This window comes from Pinus tabuliformis, chromosome X, assembly GCF_031772625.1.
Source record: "Pinus tabuliformis cultivar Carrire ecotype Pingquan chromosome X, CPIR1, whole genome shotgun sequence".
In the NCBI taxonomy this organism is placed as follows: Eukaryota; Viridiplantae; Streptophyta; class Pinopsida; order Pinales; family Pinaceae; genus Pinus; species Pinus tabuliformis.
In genome coordinates, this window is record NC_142308.1 from 1010392003 (window position 1) to 1010417907 (window position 25905).

Consider the following 25905-nt stretch of genomic DNA (forward strand, 5'->3'; position numbering starts at 1 on the left):
ATTGAATGCCCCTTTTATCCACACAGCAATTGCCCTTCCATGCTTGTATTTCCTTCTTTCTGGGACAACGATCACAAGATCCAAGAAGCTTTCACAAGCGAAAACAATACTAATGGAACAGAGGATCATTAGCTCTCCACAGTGAGGATTTCTTTCATCTATCAAATTTTTTGAGCTAAAGTGGTTTTTGATTTTTTGATTTTATTTTTTCCAACCTTCTGCTCAGACCTTTCTTGTCTCGAGCATTTAAGAAAAAAATAAATTCAATATGCAAGGATTATGTTTAAAAAATTGTAGGTTTAAATGTAATTGTTTAGTGTTCAATAACTAAAGATTTGTCCACGAACATCTCACGGTAGAGATTGGAAAATTGGGTAGGTTTCGAGTGGTTTCAGTAAAATTCTGCTCCCCGGTTTCAATTCCTGGTCTGAGTTTGATAGTGGTTTCATAGTTAAGGTTTCTTGTACATATTGGCCTTCTTTTCTGGATTATAGTTTTGTTTTGTTGGGCGTAAATATGAGTGCGTTGAAAGAGGGGACCAACATCTCCTCCTTCAAAAACATTGTTGCAAGCTCCCTTTCAAGTTCAATCAGATATGATAAACCAAGAGTTTCATCCCCTGTTTTTGGGGTGCAATGGCAAACCAGTTTGCTTTAGGATTCCTAAAGCTCCTCAAAACCCTACTTTTATACTTCCACCCAAATGTCTAGAGGATCATCGTAGACAAATGAAAGCCTTGCTTTCATTGACCTTGCTTTCATTTGTAAATTGATTGGCAGTTGGCCTACAAAGAAAAAACTAAAATACCATAGCCTGTGTATTGGTCAATGTTCATTGTTGCCACTTTAGCAGCCATTGTAGCCAGTCAAGCATTGATTACAGCAACATTCTCAATCATAAAACAGTCCATGGCTCTTAGCTGCTTCCCTCGAGCTTATTTTCCACCCCAGGGATGAAAAATGTTGCCTTATTTCATATCATAATGTACTCATATTCAGTACATAATGAAAATTCTAAGCATTTACCATGTTTTAAATATGCATTCATTTTTAAATTTATGGTAGAAAGCACTTGACAACTGCCAAGAATCGAATGCAACAGAAGCGAGGAGGGAGAGCATCAACTATATCAGGTGTATGTATGTGTTGATAAATGGGACGCTTTCACTGTTATCGAATGCCCCTTTTACCCACACAGCAATTGCCCTTCCATGCTTGTATTTCCTCCTTTCTAGGACAACAATCACAAGATCCAAGAACCTTTCACAAGCGAAAACAATACTAATGGAACAGAGGATCATTAGCTCTCCACAGTGAGCATTTCTTTCATCTGTCAAATTTTTAGGGACAAGGATTTGTTCAGTCAGGTCGGCCCCTTGATTCCTCAAAGCTGTCATTGAGAAGAATTGAACAGAGAAGCAGTCCGTCGCACTGATTATGGAAACAGAGTCCAGGAGGTGTCTAGGCCATGGAAGGGTATGACATGGTTGTTTTGACAGCCTGTTTGTTGTTTTAGCCTTCCAATTTGAGCTATTTTCTGAAGTGATCAGAGACAGGCTGAGTAAGGTTAGGGTTTTATTCTGTGTGTTTTCTCGCTGCTCGAAAATTTACAAAACAGGTCAATATTTTATACATTTAGACGATAATTCACTGCTTCAGAACTTGCTTCAAGGAATTGCAGAAAATTGTGTTTGTATTGGTCATAGTTTATGTATAGTTAAATTCCAGACTTGAATTCTGAAAGGATTTCGCAGAGAAACCAGATTATTTTGATCTTGTTTAAAGAAGTTTTTTATTTTTTCAATTTATTCCTTCCAATACTTTTTAAATCACTCAAGGCTAAAGCGGTTTTTGAATTTTTTTTTTAATTTTTTCCAACCTTCTGCTCAGACCTTTCTTGCCTTGAGCATTTAAGAAAAATATAAATTCAATATGCAGGGATTATGTTTAAGAAATTGTATGTTTAAACGTAATTGTTTAGTGTTCAATAACTAAACATTTGTCCACGAACAAATCACGGTAGAGATTGGAGAATTGGGTAGGTTTTGAGTGGTTTCAGTAAAATTTTGCTCCCCGGTTTCGATTCCTGGTCTGAGTTTGATAGAGGTTTCATAGTTAAGGTTTCTTGTACATATTGGCCTTCTTTTCTGGATTATAGTTTTGTTTTGTTGGGCGTAAACATGAGTGCGTTGAAAGAGGGGACCAACATCTCCTCCTTCAAAAACATTGTTGCAAGTTCCCTTTCAAGTTCAATCAGATATGATAAACCAAGAGTTTCATCCCCTATTTTTGGGTGCAATGGCAAACCAGTTTGCTTTAGGATTCCTAAAGCTCCTCAAAACTCTACTTTTATACTTCCACCCAAATGTCTGGAGGATCATCATAGACGAATGAGAGCCTTGCTTTCATTGACCTTTCTTTCATTTGTAAATTGATTGGTAGTTGGCCTACAGAGAAAGAACTAAAATACCACAGCCTGTGTATTGGTCAATGTTCATTTTTGCCACTTTAGCAGCCATTGTAGCCAGTCAAGCATTGATTACAGCAACATTCTCAATCATAAAACAGTCCATGGCTCTAAGCTACTTCCCTCGAGCTTATTTTCCACCACAGGGATGAAAAATGTTGCCTTATTTCATATCATAATGTACTGATATTCAATATATAATGAAAATTCTAAGCATCTACCATGTTTTAAATATGCATTCATTTTTAAATTTATGGTAGATTATCTATGCTTTTATTTAGCAGACATGTTTCTCATCAATCTAGGGTGGAGACTAATGAGCATGTATGACCTTTAAGTTTATATAGACCATACATATGAATCATGATTTGAAATCTTGGCATTGTAGAAGAAGAATACCAAAGTTCTGTTTAGGTTATCATTAGATAGGGGTAAAAGATGGACAAGATGTCATAATGTGTTTTTAAATTACGTTTTGGAAAAGGAAAGTTTTGAGAGCGTTTTTAATTTACTTCAGTTTTGATAGTGGATATGTGAGCTGGGCTATATGGAGTTAATTAGAGCTATTTAATCGTGCTCATTATTTGGTGAATTTGAGATTCAAAGTTTGTCTACCAAATGTTTTACAACAAATTGACAACATTGACTAGCTTGCTGCTTCAATCTGCATCAGCTCTTGAAACGTCACCACTTATGGATTACCAGTGGAGAATAATAGCATATATATGGTTAGATATTTTATTTTTCTTACTTATATTGTTACTGGTCTTGATGGTGCTGTTTTGGTTGTGGTGAATTTTAAGAAGAATTGATCACGCTCCTTTGGAAGTGTCAGCCTTTGATGCTCAATTGTGATGTAAAATATAGGAAGATAGAAACCTTTACATTTTTGTATTGATAATATGTTGTTTTTATTGACTTTTGGGACTTGGGAAAACTTTTTTTATTCACTGGTGAGAATATTAGAAGCATAATCTATGACAAATAGTGCACGGGACATCGTTTACACAAAATATTTTGCTTATACTACCCTTAACTCTGTTTTTTGTGATCTCTGAAGGCGTTTATCTATCATCTGTATTGAATAAGGTACCATAGGGAGGTTGGTGTCCCTTCCTAATTGCAGCAATTTTTCTGATCATAATGTTCTCTTGGAACTATGGAAGGCTGAAAAGTATAAATATTTATCACGGAGAAAACTCAACATAGAAGGTTTGAATGGATTGCTTGCCAGGGTGAATTCACGTGTACAAAGAATTTTTTTCTTTTGCAGTGACCTTATTTCCGGCTTACCACTGATTATTGAGAATTATGTAAAGAATGTGGGGTCTCTGCATGAATTTCTTGTCATTGTCACCATAAGAAGGGTTCTGGTCAAGACAGTGCTTTTGTCAGAGAGATTTATGGTTGGAAAACTATAGCCGAAGGGTGTATATAAATGCATATCCCAATATGAGTACCATTCTATGTTCCCACCAACACGCAATGTTGCATCTCCATCACTCTAGAATAGAAACTTGACGATATTCCCACCAACACGCAATGCTGCATCTCCATCACTCTAGAATAAAAACTTGACATTTGGAATTGCAGAAAAATCATATCAATTGGAAGGCCTAGCTGCAAAGAATTTCTGGGGTGTGTAAAGCAATTTCAACAAAAAACGTCTAGCAGTGGGAAACATTCTAGGGTACTTGATGTTGTACTAGCTTAAAATTATAATTAAATTAAATCAAAACTTTATTCTAAAATAATACAAAATTAGTATAAACCTGACTTACAGTGATGGGGGCTTACATAAACAATGTCGTGCTGTTCCAAAGTTGGGATTCCTTAATGTTTGACATTAATCAACATGCCATTTGTTCCCTTCCATTCAAAAGTTCAAGTCAGTTTCCTGATCAAGAAAGATCGATTGCTTCACGTGAGGAGCAGGGGACCTATTGCACTTTACCACAGTAGGGCATTGCCTATCCTGGTAAGCATGTTGTAGAAGAACCGCCAGACTAGAGATTCTTCTCGTTGATCCAACAACCTGATCAATTATTTCTAATTTTTCGTCCCTCTTTATTAGTAGTTTTTGACTACCTGTGCTTTCCGGCTTCTCAGAAAGGGGGTAACAAGCGGGTTCAAGAATATTGGCATGGTTGATTCCCATCAAAACCTGTTTTTCAAAAGACCAAATCAGGACTAATTTGCAAGGAATAATGTTAAGTCTTGAATTTAGCAAAATCAACTGTTGTGATAGAAGTAGGAAAAGGACTACAAGGATTACCTTCGACACTTCTAATAGGTTTGATTCACAAGAAGCATTGGTGGAATACAAGTAGCTACTATTGCAAGCCTCCTTTACTGCCTGCACAAAGATAAGTATGTAGAAGTTCTATATCAAACAGCTGCTGAAACGCCAACTGATTTACATTCTCTAAACATTAGAGTAAAGAACTCGTAAAATAATATCATGTTAGACTAGGATTTGAATGGCATCCCTGGAACTACCATCTGTCTATCGAGAATATATAAATTGTGCCTATGATTTCATGGTCTCTTATTTTAAAGTTGCAGGGTACACACCTAGTAAAATTCGTCAGAAATAAGTCCCTTTCCATGTGCAAAAGGCACCTCTGAGTTGTCAAATACTTCATCTGCCATCCCATTTCCAACCAGATAACCCCGAAAAACTAGCCATGCAAGAAGTCAGACCATGAGACCATCTAGTAAAATTCCTAACGAACATAACGCTATTCATAGTCACCAACATATTTTGGAGAGGCCTGAATGAAGAAAGCTATGAATTTCAATTATTAGCAAAGAGTTTTGACCTTAATGTTCAAGGTTGGCTTAATACCTGCTTCATTTCCTATCATAGCCAAGAAAGAGAGGTTGCAACGGTCAAGCATCAAAGTATCAATCACAAAACAAATTGTATTAAGAAAAATACAATGTCTAGAACATATGTTTTCCTGAAATGCAACCTCAAATAAACTTATAGGACTCCTGCTGCCACAAAGAAATTCCAGCCTATTCCAAAAACAGAGAATCCAAGAAGTCATCTGAATAAAAAAACATGGGTCGTGTGTGCTTTACCATTTACTATTTCCTGTACCACCATTGGAATATTAATACCACAATAAGATTCCCCTCTGACATAAAATGGATTAGATAGAAACTCACGGAATGCTTCAAACCACTGCATCCAAGATTATAAACTGTACTGAGATTCACAAAAATCTATACACTTGTAAACTATTTTTTTTGTAGCGTGATAGAACTGAAAACCTTTATGAGGAAAGTACATGTATATCTGAAGCAGCCTTAAAATCTCCAGTCTTGTAATCTGTAGCTATATTGGAGTAAGAAAAACCAGTCCCAACTGGAGAATAAAAAAAAAGAATGTTGGAGACCTACATGTGCAAAAATATTCAAGGTTAATCCATTACAAAAAAAATTTATACATTCAGTGGCATCCAAGTTAAGTCCAAGTTGGATGAGAAACAATTTAATAATGGAAAATTCCAAAGTGATGAAAGCAACAGAACATAAAAGTTGATAACAGAGATGCTTTATCAGTGACATAATCTAGTATGCTCATTTGACGAATGTTTGAAAGAGGCAAAAAAAATTGGTACCCTAATTGAAAACATTTCATTATAACCATAGTGGCAGAGGCAGGAGCCTTGAACACCAACCTTAGTCCAAGAGTGTGGATTGGGGATGAGCGTGGGCAAACTCCCAGAATTGTTACTGAGATTAAAACTCATTGGACCTGCAATAGGAGAAAAACTTTGGGATAAATATTAGAAGATCTCTATCATTTTATTTTACAAATTTCTAAAAATAACTATTATGTTCTATTTTTCTCTACACAAGGATTCCATCAAAATAGCCTCCCACCCTGCCTAGCCTTGCAAGTCTGGCAAGTGCATTATCTTTTCACGATCAATGCTGAACATTTAATAGGTAATGTTTCAAGAGTATGAAATCCATAATTTATCAATTTCCGTTATTCTTTGGTTTACAATGATAACTTAGTATTGCATAAGCCTAATTATAACATCAGTTGACTCGGTTTTGGGTGCCAATTCCAACAACAAGGGTAAAAGTGAGCTTACAGTTAGCCATTTGAACAAGTCGTTCCCATGGCCAGATTACACAATTTGAAAACTTAATATGTACAAGATCAAAATTCATTCAGTAAATAGCAACTTTGAGCATTGAAACAGACAATAAGAGCAAGAATTCCCATAGCTGACCAATCTCATAGACAAATCTAGTGAAACCGGTGCAACCAGGACCTCCCTCAAGCCAAAGAAGAAGTGGATCATTTGTTGGATTACTTTCTGACTTCACAAAAGAGTAGAAAAGTTCTTTTCCATTGGCCTCACTAACTGTCACATACCTGCATGAATATGAAGAAAACACAAAGACTTTCATGCAGTTAATTGGTCATCCAATAGAATATAAGAGTGGTAAAATCACATCTTTAAGCACTCCATATAACAATTTTCGCTCCTACTCTTTTACATATTTTGAACTCTCCATGTAACAATTTTGACTTTAATATTTTTTAGCTTCAATTGTCACCAAATTTATTAAGTATCCATAGAAATTAAACTTTGTTCAAACATATTCATAGTTTGTGCATAACAATTAGATATCTGTATATCTTTTATGTTTTTCTATCTTTCTTTGTCATATAAACATGCATTCTACAAGCTATGAACATTCTACAAGCTATGAAATCTTTGGTTATGTTCTTAATATTTGGATAAATACACAGCTAATTGTTTATTTACAAATAGGAGCAAATTCATCCATGCTATTTTTGAACATGACTGTGCTAATGAATAAATATTCTTTCCAGTGAAAAATCTGGCACTTTGAATTTGTTACTTTCAATTATTGTTACATTTGAACATGGACTTTATTCATGAATAAATATACTTTACCTTGGATAGATATGGCACTTACCCAACATATATCTCATAACTAATATTTCCATGATATCCTGGAAAGGACTCCACTCTGGCATTTGCAGGTGCTACCTTGCAATTCAGCGGAAGTGAGGTGATAATCAGAGATATAATTACATGGGTAGTGAATAAATTAACCACAAATTGCATGGACTTCGTCAGGGAAGACATTGTTATGGAAATACACTCAACTTCACTTCAATTAAAAAGAAAACAGTGTGTCTATACATATACATTTCTCGAGTGCACTTCTAATAGGCCTCGAAATGCTTTGATATATATGGAAAGTTCATTAAAGACAACAATAATTCTTATTTAAAATGATTCAGTTATTTTCATGACTCATTTGAACATTTAAAGATTATGTCAAATCGTACGTATCTCTATCAGTGTGAATATCCTCAGCCTAGGTCAACAGAATATTTTCTGCATTGCCACTTCAAGATGATCAAACATTATCTTCTCTATCTGCCATTCATTTTAGCCCACTAGCCGGTGTAAAGACTTCTTGTTGTATCCATGTAATGCCTGGAAAATAGCATCCACGACCATATCCTGAAGCTTATCTGATTGCTGATTTTCTGAATATTTGGCAATTGGATGGACAAGGATATGGGCACAGTTAAAAATTTCAAGGTTTTTATGATGGCCAGAATATTAAATATTTGGGGAATTTGCAATCCAGATAAAACACTTAGTCAAAAATTTAACTGCCCCTCCAAATATTTGGGGAATCTGCAATCGAAATAAAAAATGTTGTGAAATATTTAATTGCTCCCCTAAATATTCGGGGAATCTGCAATCAAGATACCATACAAGGCTGTACCCAAATCCAAAAGTGAGAAGACTAATTAAGTTGTTGGAAAGAGGATCCACAATTGGATATTTATGCCATGGGATGTTAGGCAAGCTACATAATTTCTGATAACCAGTTCCTCGTTATTCAGATTTTCATAGTTGGAAATCATGTTTTGTCTTTGTATCGAAATGAATGGCACTGAGTGCTATGAATTTCACCTAGAGTACTCAGAAGCATTTTGAATACATTGGTGTTTCATCGAGAGTGTAAGTACTCGGTAAAAGTAAAGTTAGCTTCATGTTCTCACCCATAATGATTGCCTGGTTCATGACCAACATCATGATAGGACAGTATAATATTGTGAAATATTATCCTAGAGCATTCAAGGCATTCAACCCATATTATATATACTATCACTTTCATGAATATCTCTAATAAGGATGGGTGATGCTTGGAGGTGTAGTCTTATGTATAACAGGTATTGATTATTCGCATGATGATATGTGTCTCATTTTATCATATAGTATACTTGGAACTGTTTTCTAACTCAATTGATAAATCCATACCAATGATTTTCTCAAACAAAATTCGTAACTTCATCCCAATTATTTATGTTAAAGCTATACAAATAGAAACACTAACATCAGTGCTTTGGTTTGACTGGATCCAGGTGCTGAGGCCATGTTTGCAGACTTGGGCCATTTCAATAGGAAATCAATCCAGGTCCAAGCTATATGTCAAGGACATAATTATTAGTATTTCATCATACCTGCGTGCTTCATCCTCAAGTTTTAGTACCATAATGAGAAATTTGGGTTTTTCGTTGCAGCTTGCTTTGTGTGTGTTGGTTTACCCATCTCTGCTTATCACATATACGAGACAAGTGATTTATTTGATAGAAAACCCAGGAGACATAGGCTCTACATTTTACAAAGCAATACTACAGCCTGTGTATTGGTTAATGTTCATTGTTGCCACTTTAGCAGCCATTGTAGCCAGTCAAGCATTGATTATAGCAACATTCTCAATCATAAAACAGTCCATGGCTCTTAGTTGCTTCCCTCAATCTTATTTTCCACCACAGGGATGAAAAATGTTGCCTTATTTCATATCATAATGTACTGATTTTCAGTATATAATGAAAATTCTAAGCATTTACGATGTTTTAAATATGCATTCATTTTTAAATTTATGGTAGATTATCTACGTATGAATCATGATTTGAAATCTTGGCATTATAGAAGAAGAATACCAAAGTTTTGTGATTTTTAGGTTATCATTAGATACGTAAAAGATGGACAAGATATCACAATGTGTTTTTAAATTATGTTTTGGAAGAGATGAAAGTTTTGATAGCGTTTTCAATTTACTTCAGTTTTGATAGTGGATATGTGAGCCGGGCTATATGGAGATAATTATAGATATTTAATACTACTCATTGTTTGGTGAATTTGAGATTCAAAGTTTGTCTACCAAATGTTTTACAGCAAATTGACAACATTGGCTAGCTTGCTTCTTGAATTCGCATCAGCTCTTGAAACGTCACCACTTATGGATTACCAGCGGAGAATAATAGCATATACATGGTTAGATATTTTAATTTTCTTACTTATATTGTTATTGGTCTTGATGGTGTTGTTTTGGTTGTGGCGAATTTTAAGAAGAATTGATCATGCTCCTTTGGAAGTGCCAGCCCTTGATGCTCAGTTGTGATGTAAAATACAGGAAGATAGAAACCTTTGCATTGTTGTACTGATAATATGTTGTTTTTATTGACTTTTGGGGCTTGGAAAAACTTGTTTCCTTGACCAGTGAGAATATTAGAAGGATAATTTATGACAAATAGTGCACGGGACATCGTTCACACAAAATATTTTGCTTATACTACCCTTCACTCTATTTCTTGCTATCTCTAAAGGCGTTTATCTATCATCTGTATTGAATAAGGTACCACAAGGAGGTTGGTGTCCCTTCGTAATTGCAGCAATTTTTCTGACCATAATGTTCTCTTGGAACTATGGAAGGCAGAAAAGTATAAATATTTAGCACGGAGAAAACTGAGCATAGAAGGTTTGAATGGATTTCTTACTAGGGTGAATTCACGTGTACGAGGAATTTGTTTCTTCTGCAGTGACCTTATTTCTGGGCCTACCACCGATTATTGAGAATTATGTAAAGAATGTGGGGTCTCTGCATGAAGTTCTTGTCATTGCCACCATAAGAAGGGTTCCAGTCAAGACAGTGCTTTTGTCAGAGAGATTTATGGTTGGAAAACTAGAGCCAAAGGGTGTATATAAATGCATAGCCCAATATGAGTACCAATCTATGTGTTACAGGCCCAAGCCACCAAACAACACTTTTCCCATGTTGGGTCCCTTCAAATTCTGAATCTAAGAAGACGCATAGGAGCAACAAAATGAAAATGATACCTAGAAAATCACTCTTCTTGCCTAAGCCACCAATCCTAGCAAGGCTTAAGGAGGACCAACGATAATTATGAGGATCCCATGCTTCCACTATACTCTCTATTGCTTAATGATCCAATATGTTTCTCATCTTATCTTTCCATTTTGTTTTGAATGTGGAGTCTTTATAGCCTGCAATATAGTATGCTCTATGCCCCTGTAGCAATATTCAAAATGTGGCTACAGTTGCTTTACAGTATTTGTAGATGAGGGTATGCCCCCTTTTCTGCTATGGCGAAGAGCTGGGCTCTTGCTATGAGTACCTCATAAAACTCACGCTCATATGTCAGTTGCAGTGTCTCATTTGGGGACAAGAACACAGGTCCTTCAGTTGCGGCCATGGTTTTAATACCAATCCACTTTTGACTTCTTCCTTGCTTGGTAGCAATTTACAGAAAACCCTGTACCCCAACAACCAGTGTGTTTGAAACTTGTTCGTATCAGACACTAATATATTCAGGGTTTCCAATTGGGCATCTCTGAAATTTTGGAAAAGAAATTGAAGCATTTGGCAAGTTTTGGCCTACTACTCATAAACATCAATCCGAAAAAGGGGTATGTGTTGTAGTATTTGTAAATGAGTAAACATTTAAATTTAGTTTTATATGAAAAAAAGATTTAGTATGCATAATGAAACATTAAATTAAAATAATAATAATAAAACAATTTAATTGACATCTCATATGATGTTAGTAGTGAAAAATGTCATTTTAATAGCGTTCTGGCAAGTTAAGGAATTTGCGCATCCCTATATTTAGGAAAATTTCACGAGAGTTGAATTGGGATATTAAAAACACATTCGAGGTTTTATCCAAAAGAAAGTTCATGACATCTCATATGAAGTTAGTAGTGAAAAATGTCATTTTAATAGAGTTTTGGCAAGTTAAGGAATTTGTGCATCCCTATATTTACGAAAATTTCACCGAGAGTTTGATTCAGCAAGGAGTTTGATGGCTTTCACTTGTATTTTTCAAAACATCTAGTTGATAGAACCATGTAGTAGAAAAATGACATTTAATTTTTACTCTCACGATGGTTTTTGACAGCTAGCGACCTTGTGTGCCCTCTTTAAAAGTGACAATTCATTCGTAAATATGTAGCGTATGGAAAAACAAAATCTCCAAATACAAAAAAACTTAAAATAAACATGTTCACATAAACAACAACTGCTACATGAATAATAGATAACATCTATATGACATTAACTATAACTCGTTATCATCCACCCTTGCTTTCAAGAATGTCCATTCACATGTTGCTATTCTTCCACACACTACTATTACTTATCCATATTCAAAACACAAATCACTAATAGTTTCAAGTGTAACTCAATATCATCCACCCTTGCGTTCAACAATGCCCATTCACATGTCACTATTCTTCTACACACTATTATTTATAAAATATCTATATTCAACATACACATAACTAACAATTTCAATTGCAACTCTTTATCATCCACCCTTGCTTTCAACAATGCCCATTCACATATCCCTATTCTTCCACACTCTATTCCTTACGACGTTTCCTTTGCAACATCAGGTGCAAATGCTAGTTTTTATCCTTGTACAAATCATTATCATTAAACCTGCCTACATTTCCTTGTTATACCACTCCCAATTTGTGAGCTTTATTTGTACGGTCACGCCCATACAACTTCCGCCTAATTGAATCGATTATTTTCCATCGGTCATTATGTGGTGTTGAGATTTAAAATTCCAAGTTGGCATATCTTTATCAAATCTGAAGAAGCGAAGGTCGTAACTAAGGTCAATTTGGAAACTTGGGGTTGGTGTTACATTAACATATTCCATCTCGTAATTAGATATTCTTTTGATAAGTATAACTAGAGTTATATTTTAAATTATAAATTTTAAGTGAGGTAATAAATTCCAAAGAACTATCATAAGACTAAAATAAAAAGAAGTACACTTTAATTAAAAAATTTCAAAGAGTTAAAAATAAACATACTATAATTTCAGGGATATCAAAGAGTTAAAAATAAATATACTATAATTTCAGGGATATTTTGTCAAAAAAAAATAAAAAAATCATAAAGAGTTATAAAAAGAATTATTATTAAAGTTTTGAAAGGTTATTATTAGAGTGACTAAAAATTTATGTGGCCAAAGACTCACTAAAATACAAACATGAAGGAATATATATATATATATATATATATATATATATAATTTTTCAATTAAAATTCAAAGCAAAAGTAGAAGGGAAGCAATATAAAAACACATTCACAAAATACTTTAAAAGTGAGTGGAATATTGAAAGAGTTACTTTTTGAAATTCTACTAAAATATCATTAGAGAGTGGAAGATAATTAAAAATAGAATATATTTTTATATTTTCATAGTTTATTAAAAAAGAAATGGGTAATATATATTAAGGACTTTTATAAAGTGTATATATATAAGTAAATAATGAAGGAGATAAAATAAGTAAAGAAAAAAACAAATAATTGGTGTCCACAAGAAGCAATGGTTTTTTTCAAAATGTTCATTTGGTTCAGAAGGATATTCTAATTGTCAAGAGTCATTCCGAAATCAAAATGTGGTTTGCAAAAAATGTTACAAAAATATTACCTTAGTCGAATTTCTAAGTGATGAAAAAAAACAATCAATCGCAAGAGATATAGAACAATTAATGAAAATATTTAAGCGACAACATGTAGATTTTAATGAGAAAACAAAGAAAATGGAATCCAAATTGTAAGTTGAATGCCCATCACCACTCCAACAAAACGATGTAATCCAGTGTACTGAGAAAGTGTTGTTGGAATATCAAGAGAAAGAGAAAATAACCAAACTTCGGCAAAACAAGAAATCATTACAAGAGGAATATGAAGACCTCACAAATATCATTACAACAAGTAATGGAAAAGGATGAATAACCTTCTCGTCTCAAGGACCACATTGAAAAGTCAATTGCAAAAGTCAAGAAGACTAAGGTAACAAAGAAGGAACTCAAGAACCACCTATCTGAATAAGAAGAGGAAAATTTTTGCTTAAAGAACCTTAATAAAAAATTATTAGAACAAATCAAAAGTTCAAAAGATGAAAAGAAGGATATTAAGGCTCAAGTCAACAATTCATAAAAAGATGAACATCCACATCTAAGGAATTATAATCAATACCTTATTACGCAAATAAAAAAGCTTAAAAGTGACAAAAGGTCGCTAAAGCATAAGTTAGAGCAACTTACTGATCTAAAATGGGGTCCTAAAGGCTTTTTGTCAACTTACAAGAACCTCTCCCACTCCAAAGCTTATATATTCCCAAGATCTTGCTTATTATTCATAATTTGCGGAAATAAAAGAACTTGAAGTAGGTGTATGTCTTTATTTGACTTTAATTGCTTAATTCCCTTAAGTTTATTTGCCTAAATAGATATGTAAACACACATAACAATAAGTGCAGCAAATAAACAAATAGATAAAGACAACATGTTTAATTTGGAGTTCACCCTAATATTTTGGGCTACGTCTCCTTGAGATCTAATTAACTATATTAGGATCTTTGGGATTATGGCTTCAATTCTTTTACAAGTGCTACACTTAACTCCATTGGTTTACAATTGAACCAATGGGCTTAGAATGCCATCTTACCCCTCATTGTCCTTGTTCTGCAGATAGGTCTAGGTTTCTTTGGACTTGACTCCTTCAGTTAGTGCTCTGAGCTTCTTGAGCTTCTAGCTTCTCTGACTCCCTCAGAATTCTGCATTTGTCTCTGGAACTCCTCCTATCTTATGCACACCTCAAACACCAGCCATAGCTCGATCATTCGATCTCTTGTTGTGTTGCAACTTCACTACAGCCTCATGGCTCTTTAGAAGTCTATTGGAGCTCTCTGGCTCTGTGGCTCTACCTCCAACCTCTGGTGGCTCTGCCTCTATCAAGCCTCCAACCTCTGGTGGCTCCTTTTGGACTGCGGCTTTGCCTCCCAACCTCTGGTGGCTCTGCCTCTATCAACCTTCTAGCTCTGAAGCTCTCTGGCTTTCTGGCTCTGCAACTTTGCTATGCTCGGGCTCTCTGGCTTTGCAACTCTGCTGCGCTCAAGCTCTCTGAGGAATCACCCCTTTTCCATCGCTCCCAACCTCTGGTGGCTTCTATGGCTTTCTCGAGCTCTCTGTGTTATCTCTCAGCCTCTGTGAATCCCCTCTTAATTGTGTCCTTTGTGCTTTTTGTCAAACATTAGTTACAGTCCACCTCCATCATCAAAGACCGTCTGTTTCATTACAAGAAGAAGTTTTCCATTGAAATGAACCACACCGCACGGGCAACCCGGTTGTTTGGCCTTCCTCCTGCCATTAATCTCAAAATAGCAATATAATGGAAATACACAGGAAAATTCATGAAAACACGTTCATTAGCCGTGAGCTGGAACTCAGGATATATGCAATCACTCCTATAATCCTTTTGGGTTCATAAAACAACTCATTCATTGTCCACCATTCGATTAGTGATCGCTAATCAACTATTGATGATCATTTCGGGCGACCCACTTCCACGGAGATAACCCGCTCGAAAAAGCGGTTTTCTCTCTTCTGTGGCATGCTACGTGTTGGTCAGTGTGTGGAATTAGGCGGAGCCTCTCCAATACTGCTTACCGCCTGAATCCTGCCTGAAATACCATTTACCTCAGAACTCAAATAACATAAAGCTGCATTTATAAACCTCTTGGGTCCATCCTGTCATCGCAAATTGCAATCGCACAGGCGTATGGCCAAAAAACCCAATACACAGAAAATACACAGAAAATCTGAAAATTCAGATTTCAAAATTTATTTAATCGCGTTTATAATCCCATCAGGTCCATGCTCTAATTTCATATCGCAATCGCAACAGGTAGGAGCCCTGATCCATGGACTTAACACAACAATGATGCGATATGCGCCATGTATCCTCCATCGTCCGATCAAACTCGCGATCCAATAGTCCAGATGTGATCACATCATCGCTCATCGCAATATTGCATATGTCAACGACCCTTTGTATGGTTGCAATCCTGATCGCTGAATCAGCGTATCGCATATCACAATCATAACAACCCGGGGTTCTGATATCGCATGAAGGCCTTCCTCTAATTGCAATATGTCGGAGATCACTATTGGGGAGTCCTTCCGCCTTTGCTTAAGTCCTCCCTTTGAACCTTTTCCGATGCAATGTTTATATACAACTCGGCCTTTGACCCTTTTCTTTATCTGACTCGAATTACATGTGATTTGCACCATTTATCACTCTTTACCACTTTTATGAAGTCTTTTAGACTTAGAGGTTTATCCAAGATCCATTTTGGATCACTTACTCAACAAGAAGTATCGAAATCCCCATTCGTAATAGTTGAAGTTGAAGAAAAAATGAACATCAACCTAGTGAATATGACAACTCAAGAATAAGACAAGTCAGTAGAAGAAAATACACACTTAGATGTTGCAGTTCAGATGAAAAACATCCCAAGTGAAAGTTCTACAACCAACTCAATGACATCATCACCTGAAGTAAATCAAAAAAATTCGACACATGTAATAAGTAAAAGTCAAACCAGAAAAGATCCTTATGGACATCTAAATCATGAGAGTAGACAACTCAAACAAGCTACATATCAGGACTATTCAAAACAAAAACAACTAATTGATGTTCCAAAGAATATTGATATAACCTCAATCTAGTCCTATGATGACGATTCATTACAAAATTCCAATGATCAGAATACTCCACATAAGATTAATCTAGGATGGTCTAATCTCTCCTGAATGCGACGATTTTGTTTGTTAGTTAGAAGATCATATCAACTGTTATCAACAAAGATGACAATGCCGAGATGTGAAGATATTCGAAACTGAAAAAGAGATCAAGCCTTTTGCATCAGCAAGCTTTAAGGATAGATTTTTTGAGGAGGAAGACAATGTTACAAATAAATATGTATAAATAATATAAATATAAATAATGAGGATAAATGTAATAATGATTAGCTAATTAGTAATTAATACTGAAGAGGCATGTCTAATGAGACATGACTCTCCATGAAGAGGCACCTACCTAGTATATAAGAAGGCCTTTCACTCTCATTTGTAACATCATTCTTATTCATACATTATCCTCATGGATATCTTTATATTCCAAGCCTTCTGGAGTATTTAAATTGAAGAACAAACTTTGTTCATTCCATACAATATATTGAAATACTACTAAAAGTAAAATAATTAAAGTACTATCCTACATCTTAAGTATGGATCTATGAAGCATCAAGAGGGATTTGTCTTAACTCTGTATGTATGAAGCATGGAGAGGGATACATCTTAATTGTGTATCTATGAAGTATCGAGAGGGATCAAATATTTTGAGGTGAAAACCTCTTTTTCGAGTGCAAAAATTAGACAAAGATTTTCACCTCGAGAGATTTGATCACTCTTGGGGGTTGATAGATCCTGAATTAAGATAGATGTAGACTAGCTAAATTTCAATTACACATCTCTTATGTTTCAAATACCAACTTCAAAATGAGGAAAATAATTCATACACTACATTTTTTATCTTTTAATATGTCTAAACTTGCCATCATGTAGTGGCATATTTCTCTTATTTTAACAATTTGGAAACATTATGACGTTTATATATTCTATATTATTACTATATTCTAGTTTATCTCTCTTACAATTATAAAATTAAAGAAAAATATTCTACTACTCACTTCATCCAATATTTCTGTTAAATTCATTAATTTTAAATTATAAATTACACTATGTGAATGTTTTATTCTCATTCATATATTTTATTTCTATAAGATATATTATAAACCTATATATAATATTTTTTTTAAATCAATAAAAAATTGTAGACTTAATATAATAGTGTATTGTAGTAGGAGTAAAAAAATGTGGTAAAGAGTATATTTTAAATTTAATGTATTTATTAATATCTATAAAACTATTTGAAAGCATTAATAACCTAAAAAATACTTTTATAAAATATTATTTACATTAATAATTAGAAACAATATCACTCTTCAATTTTATATTTGAATATATGATTTTTTTAATCTATAATTATTTTTTAGGTTATAGTGAAGTCAATAAAAATGAGTCAATTATAAAAACATACAAAAATGTTCAACCTTAATTTTTTTTTATATATTGGTAAGATTCTTCATATATTAGAAACCCAAAAAAATTAATCATTGTTATTTTGAATGAAAACATAGTAACCATTGATTCAAAACAAAACTTAAATAGCCATTATTTATGATGCATTCCACAAATACTCTTGAAATAAAACCTTAAATATTATTCCAAATATGCCCAAAACTATGGGGGGAAGCAGTTTGAAAGGAGAATATAAAATATGGTGAAAAAGTGAAACAATGTGGTAAAGACTTTATGTTTTAAATTTTAATGGTTCTATAAGTATCTATAAAATTCTTTGGAAACATTAATAACCTAAACATAATAATAATGTAAAATATTATTTACATTAATAACTACTCTTGAATTTTATATTTAAATTTATAATATTTTTGCAAGTTACAGGAAAATTGACTCAATTATAAAATCATATTAAAAGAAAAAAGTGTTTATCCTAAAATTTTCTTTGCTTATTGGTAACATTTTCCATATACCGGTAACACTATAGTTATCACTTTGAATGCAAACATAGTAATGATTGATTGAAAGCCTCATTGTGAACTTAGATATGTCATCCTAATAAATTAAATAATCATTACTTATGATGCATTACTGAAGTCATTCTATCTTATTTTTGGGTAAAGTGAAATGAAACGGGAAAACCATTCCATAATTATTTCTAAAATTAAACCCTAAATCCAATTTTATGTTAGAAAATTATATATTACAGAGTAATAGAACACACAAAATATATTGCAGAAATATAAACACATTAAAACAAGAGAGACAGAGATATACGTGGTTCAACCAATTTGGGCTTCATCCATGGAGAAAAAACCAACCCTTCCTTTTATATTATCCAGCAAACTAAAGAGATACAACCTACAATAGATCCGATGTAATTCTCTTTTCGCTCTCACACAATCTCCTCTCTCTTCCTCACTTAGAATATAGATCTATATAGACGAAATACAATTCCCTCATATATAGCGAGGGGTTGCCTTCTATGAAAAAAACCCTAAATCAAACATAAGTTCTATTGTCAGATCTCTGCCGAATGAATGGCCGAGATTGACTACGAAATTACAACATTTTACAAGGCAATTTTACATCTATTTTTAGCTTCGGGGTAGTTCCCTCGATCGTCCGCCGAGGAGGGGCTCCCAAAGATCGCAACCGCCCCCCCTGGACCCGGCTTGTAGCACAAATGTTACGGGTGGCATTGTTGCCACATTAGGAACTGGTGTCCAATACAATGATTCCTCTAAATAAAGAATATAATCAGGCTCCACACCCAACAATCTCCCCACTGGCAGACTGATTATAGCAACTCCACCACTGCTTTATTTGCTGGAAAATGAATCCACTTTGGACCTGGTTGTTTCTCATCTTCATCATCATACATGAAGACCAATTGAAACTGAGCAATATCTTAGTTTCTCCCTCGTTACAACTTTTGTTAACATATCTGCAAGATTCTGGCTAGTGTGTATCTTTTCCAGCTTCAATCGTCCATCTTCCAACACTGACCGTATGAAATGATACTTGACCTGTATATGTTTTGTCTTAGAATGAAATGCAGAGTTCTTTGCAAGATGTATGACACTCTGGTTGTCACTGTATAACCTACCCAACTCATGCTTCTTACCCAATTCATCCAGAAACCTTTGTAACCAAATCATTTCATTACTAGCCTCTACAGCAGCAACATACTATGCTTCCGTTGTTGAGAGTACAACAATTATTTGCAGTTTTGAAACCCAACTGATAGCAGTTCCACCTACAATAAACACATACCCTATGGTGCTCCTCCTGTTACCTCTATCACCCAGCATATCTGCATCAACATATCCCTGTAGAGCAATGTTTGAACCACCAAAGCATAATTCTTGATTTATGGTAGCTCTTAAATACCTGAGAATCCACTTCACCGCCATCCAATTATCTTTTCGTAGATTTTTCATGTACCTTCTTACAACTCTGACTGCATGTGCAATATCAGGCTTGTGCAGACCATTGCATACATTAAGATTCCAACTACTAATGCATATGGACCTTTAGACATATCATTCTTTTCTTTATCAGTCTTGTGACACACCTCCTTACTTAGTTTGAAATGGCTAGCCAAAGGTATACTAGCTGGTTTTGCATTCTGCATATTAAATATTTTCAACACCTTTTCTATGTACTCACTTTGAGACAATGTTAATTTTTTATTTTTCCTGTCTCTAGTCATTCTCATACCAAGGATTTGTTTTGCAGTACCCAAATCCTTCATCGCAAATGAGTTTGCCAATTTTCTTTTGAGAACATTTATTTCCTGCATGTTAGAACCTACAACAAGCATGTCATCTACAAACAATAACAATGTAATATAGTTTCCATCATTTTTCCCTTTGAGATAAACACAATGATTAGAGTGACATATAGTATAACCTTGTTCAGACATAAACCTCTCAAATTTTAGATACCACTGCCTTGGTGCCTATTTTAAGCCATACAAGCTCTTCTTCAAACTACACACTAGTTTCTCCTTCCCTTTTACCTCATATCCTTGTGGTTGCTTCATATATATCTCTTCCTCCAAATACCCATGGAGAAAAGTTGTGCTTACATCTAATTGCTCAAGATGGAAATCTTTAGCTGCTACTAGACTTAAAATAGTTCTGATTGAAGTAATTTAAACAACGGGAGAAAATATCTCATCAAAGTCTATACCCTTTTTCTGTGCAAACCCCTTTACCAAAAGTCTAGCTTTATACCTTTCTCTACCTCCATCTTCTTCCTCCAACCTATAAAACCATTTATTCTACAATGTTGTTTTACCTATAGGAAACCTAACTAAGTCCTAAGTCTGGTTATGTGCTAAGGAGTCCATCTCTTCTTTCATGGCTTGCACCCACTTCTTCCTAGTTTCTACCTGCAATGCTTCTTCATAACACTTTGGTTCACTAGAATGAATCAACAATACATAATATCATGAGGGAGAGTATCATTCATGGCGTCTACTTATCCTGGTAGATCTTCTAACACCACTTTCAGGCGTTTGAGGTGCTTTTTTTTGTTGTGGTTGTTGTTGTTGTTTTGGTTGTTAATCATTATGATTTTCAAGCACCTTCACTTTTTCTGTGATCTCATCAAACATTGTGCATTCTATGTTTTCTTTTTCCTGTTTCTTTTCCTACAATTGATCCTTATACGAAACCTTTTCATTGAATATGACATCTCTCCTTCTAATGATTTTTTGTTTTTCATAATCATAAAAGCAATAACCAAAATCATTAACACCATATCCAATAAATGTACATTTTTTTTTTTGCCTCAAGCTTTGTTCTATTTTCTTTATTAATGTGGATAAAGGCTTCACAACCAAAAGTATTTAAAAACGATTAGTTTACATCTTCACCTGTCCATGCCTCCTCTGGAATACCACCATCCAAGGAACTTGAAGGCCCTCTATTTATTAGATAAATAGTAGTATCTATAACATCTTGTTGGGTGTGGAGCCTGATTGTCTTTTTTATTCAGAGGTATCACCGCATTAGACCCCAGTTCATAATGTGGTGGCAATGCCACCCGTAATATTTGCGTTGGAAGGGGGGTCCAAGGGGGGCGGTTGCAATCTTTGGGAGCCCCTACTTAGCAGGGGATCGGGGGCAATGCCCCCAAAGCTAAAAATAGATGTAAAATTGCCTTGTAAAATGTTGTAATTTCGTAGTCAATCTGGGCTGTTTATTAGGTGGAGATATGACAGTAGAAGTTATGTTTAATTTAGGGTTTTTTTTCCCTAGAAGGCAACTCCTCGCTATATATGAGGGAATTGTATTGCGTCTATGTAGATTTGTACTATGTGTGAGAAAGAGAGAGGAGATTTTGTGAGAGAAAAGAGGGAATTACAACGGATCTGTTGTAGGCTGTATCTCTTCAGTTTGCTGGATAATATAAAAGGAAGGACTAGTTGTTTCCTATGGACGTAGCCCAAATTGGGTGAACCACGTATATTTGTGTCTCTCTTGTTTTAAGTGTTTTCTGTGTTTATATTTCTATAATATATTTTATGTGTTCCATTGCTCTATAGTATATAATTCTCTAACACATCTGCCGAAAATTGTAAAGGAAATCCTCAATGCAATCTCATGCACCTTACACACTCCATGATTGTCCTATTCATCCTTTCTAACACACTGTTTCCTTGTGGTGTCCCTGGAACTGTCTTCTCTCTACGAATTCCATTCTCCGAACAATACCTATCAAACTCTTTGCTGCAATATTCACATCCATTGTCTGATCTGAGACACTTTAACCTTTTTCTTGTCTCATTTTCAACGAAAGCTTTCCATTTCTTGAAAGTATCAAAAACATCAGATTTATTTCGAATACAATAATCTCTGTTTTTCTGGTTGCATCATTAATAAATGTAACATTATAATGAGAGGCACCGAGAGATGATACCTGAGGAGGTCCCTATACATTTGTATGGAGAAGCGCTAATTTTTTGCTCTTCTCTTCTTTCCAAACTTTTAGGAGTTTGACTCTCTTCTGTTCTCTATAAACAAAATTCTCACAGAATTTTAAATCAATATGTTTTAAACCAGGAAACAAATTTCTTGAGTGAAGAATCTGCATCCCCTTCTCACCTTCTCACTCATGTACCCGAGCCTATGATGCCACAATGTTGTATCTTCTCCTGTAGAGGTTAAAGCATTAACAAAATTAGAAATACCATTGCATAAATACAATGTACCAACCTTTTCTTCTTTTGTTATTACAAGGGTTCCTTTAATGACCTTTCAGGTTTTATCTATAAAAGTAGTCACACAACCTTCACCTCCCAACTGCGCTGTTGAAATCAGATTTTTCTTCAACTCTAGAACATGCCTTACCTCCTTCAGTTGCCATTGATTTCTGTTTTGTAGTTTAATTAAAACTGTACCCATTCCGATGATTTTACAGGGTTTATCATCTCCCAATCGAACCTATCCAAAATATCCTTGAACATAATCATGAAAATGTTTCCTATCAGGTGTGGAATGGAATGAGGCCCTTGAATCTACCACCCAGGCATCCATAATATTTTCTAATGAAAGAATCAAATCATCTTGCAACACATCACCTATCACATACACTTCATGATTGTTTTCTTATTCTGCGTCTCCTTCTTTTCCCTTTCGAGACTTGCAGTCTTTGTTAAGGTGTCATTTTTTCCCGTATTTCCAGCATACTATCCCCGATTTGGACTTTGATCTATCTTTCCTTGACTTACTGCGATATCTTGGGCTCTTTCCTCTTTCCATTTTTCTTCCCCTAGTCTCATCGGAGCTTTTCCGTCACATTTCCTTTCTAAGGATTGCACCGACAACATCATCAAACTTTAAAGTACTAGATCCAGAGATAGAGTTACTAATGGCCATAACTAAACCATTCCAACTTTCTGGCAATGAGCATAAAAATAACATAGCCCTAACTTCATCATCAAAAGTTACCCCTACAGAACTTAACTGACTGGTAACCGTATTAAATTCATTTAAATGATCAGCAACAAATCCACCTTTTGACATTTTCATATTAAATAAACGCTTCATAAGGAATACCTTATTTGAAGCCAATGGTTTTTCGTATAGTTTGGCCAATGCCTTCATTAAACCCGCTGTTGTCATTTCCTTTGAAAGATTAAACACTACCGACACCGCTAGGCGCAACCTAATTGTTCCAAGTGCCTTTCTATCGAGAATATCCCATTTTGTGTCGATCATGCTTGTCTACTTCTTCGCCTTTCTGCTCAATGGTTGGTATAGATGTTTCTGGTACAAATAATCTTCCATCTACATCTTCCACAGCTGGTAGTTTTGGCCGTTAAATTTTTCAACCCTAAACCTACCATCTTCCACCATTGCTCCCACTCGAACCAGGAACCCTTCTCTCCTGCAAGTTTATCAGCCAAATAGACCCTCGACTTCAAAATGAGTTGTTAGAAAATTATATATTACAGAGCAATGGAGCACATAAAATATATTGCAGAAATATAAACATAGAAAACACATAAAACAAGAGAGACGGAGATATATGTGGTTCACACAATTTGGGCTATGTCCACAGAGAAATAGCCAGCCCTTCCTTTTATATTATCCATCAAACTGGAGAGATACAACCTACAACAGATCCACTGTAGTTCCCTCTTCGCTCTCACACAATCTCCTCTCTCTTTCTCACTCAGGATATAGATCTACATAGATGCAATACAATTCCATCATATATAGTGAGTGGTTTCCTTCTAGGGAAAAAAACCTAAATTAAACATAACTTCTACCATCAAATCTCTGCCTAATGAATGACCCAGATTGACTACGAAATTACAACATTTTACAAGGCAATTTTACATCTATTTTTATCTTTAGGGGCGCTGCCCCCAATTCCCCGCTAGGTAGGGGCTTCCAAAGATCGTAGTCGCTCCCCCGCCCCCCCCAGGGATCCCCCTTGCAGTGCAAATATTACGGGCGGCTTTGCGGCCATAATACGAACTGGGGTCCAATGCAGTGATACGTCTGAATAAAGAAGAAAATCAAGCTCCACACCCAAAATTTTATATATATCCAAGAATCTGGGAGAAGAAGTTTAAAAAGAGATAAAAAGAACATAGTGAAAAAGTGAAATAATGTTAAAGAGCTTATATTTTTAAATTCAATTGTTCTATTAATATCTATAAAATTCTTTAAATAAATTAATAACCTAAACATAATAATATGATAAAATATTATTTATATTAATAATTAAAAGAATAAATTTCTCACCCTTGAATTTTATATTTAAATTTATAAAGTTGTTGTAGATTACAATGCAAAAATTATAAAACCATATAAAAGAATAAAAAAAAATAGCATTAGATTTTCTTCATTTATTAGTCATTTCTTATAATGAATCATTGAAGTTGATATATTGGGTAAAGTGGTCACTATACAAAAACTAAAACCTAAACATCATTCCACAAATATGCCAAAAACTGATCCAAATATACCCAAAGATATGGGAGAAGATGCCAAAAAAGAGAGTAAAAACACGATGAATAAAAAAAAAAATCGTCACTATCAAACATTTTTTTGCATAATCTTTTCCTCCTAACTACCTGCAAACTCTGTCCATTCTATATATCCTTTCTAGGATGACTAAGTGTATTGTTTCTACATCTAACTTGTTTTGATGCTTTAAACCTAATCTATATTACTTTAAGCTTAATTTATAGATATAAATTATATATTACAATAAATATTTTATATATTAAATGAGATTAACTATAATATAATTGCAAAATATAAAATATTATATTAAGAAAAATATTACCACTTTCCTGTGCTTTAACCATAACCAACACATAAAAATGATATTAAAAAATATTGTAAATATTAAATTGTATTAACGGTAGTTATAAATTATAAAATAATACATTAATAAAAATATTAGTAGGGTTGTTTTGGCGTTTCAAACCAAACTTATAATGCTTTAATGCTACTATGCTCTTATAAATAATATATTATTATAAACAATATGCATGCTACTATGCTCTTATAAATAATATATTATAATAAACAATATGCATGTTAAATTAGATTAACCATAAAAAAAACTTGTAAATTTTAAACTATTATATTAAGAATATTATAATTTTAACAAGATAATAAAAATGTAGACATATATACTTCTGTACTTTCTTACATTACAAGAATTATACATCTTCTTAATTGTCTCTCTCTAGAGATGAAATAAAGTAATATGGTCTTACATGGACATTGAAATGTTTTATTTATGGTTAAGAGAGTGAAATATTTATGTTACAAATCTTTTCTATTGGATTGCCATATGAACAAAAAAGTAACAATGAGAGTGAGATTATTGATTTTTTATAATATTCATTTTTATTTTTTACTATAGTTTACATTTTTTTATTTTTAGATAATATTTTAATTTTAGTTTAAAAGAGAGAAAGGAATTACACACCCCACTCATATGGTTGTGTGGATTTTTCTTCTTAGTGCAATACCAAGATTCAATTCTTTGAAAGTTTCCTTGAACACTTGAA

At 34.2% G+C, this 25905-nt stretch overlaps 1 pseudogene; it reads right to left on the minus strand.

The window, feature by feature from the left end:
* Positions 1-4342: 4342 nt before the first annotated feature.
* LOC149143176 (serine carboxypeptidase 1-like) lies at positions 4343-7610 on the minus strand (annotated as a pseudogene).
* Between the last annotated feature and the right edge of the window lie 18295 nt (positions 7611-25905).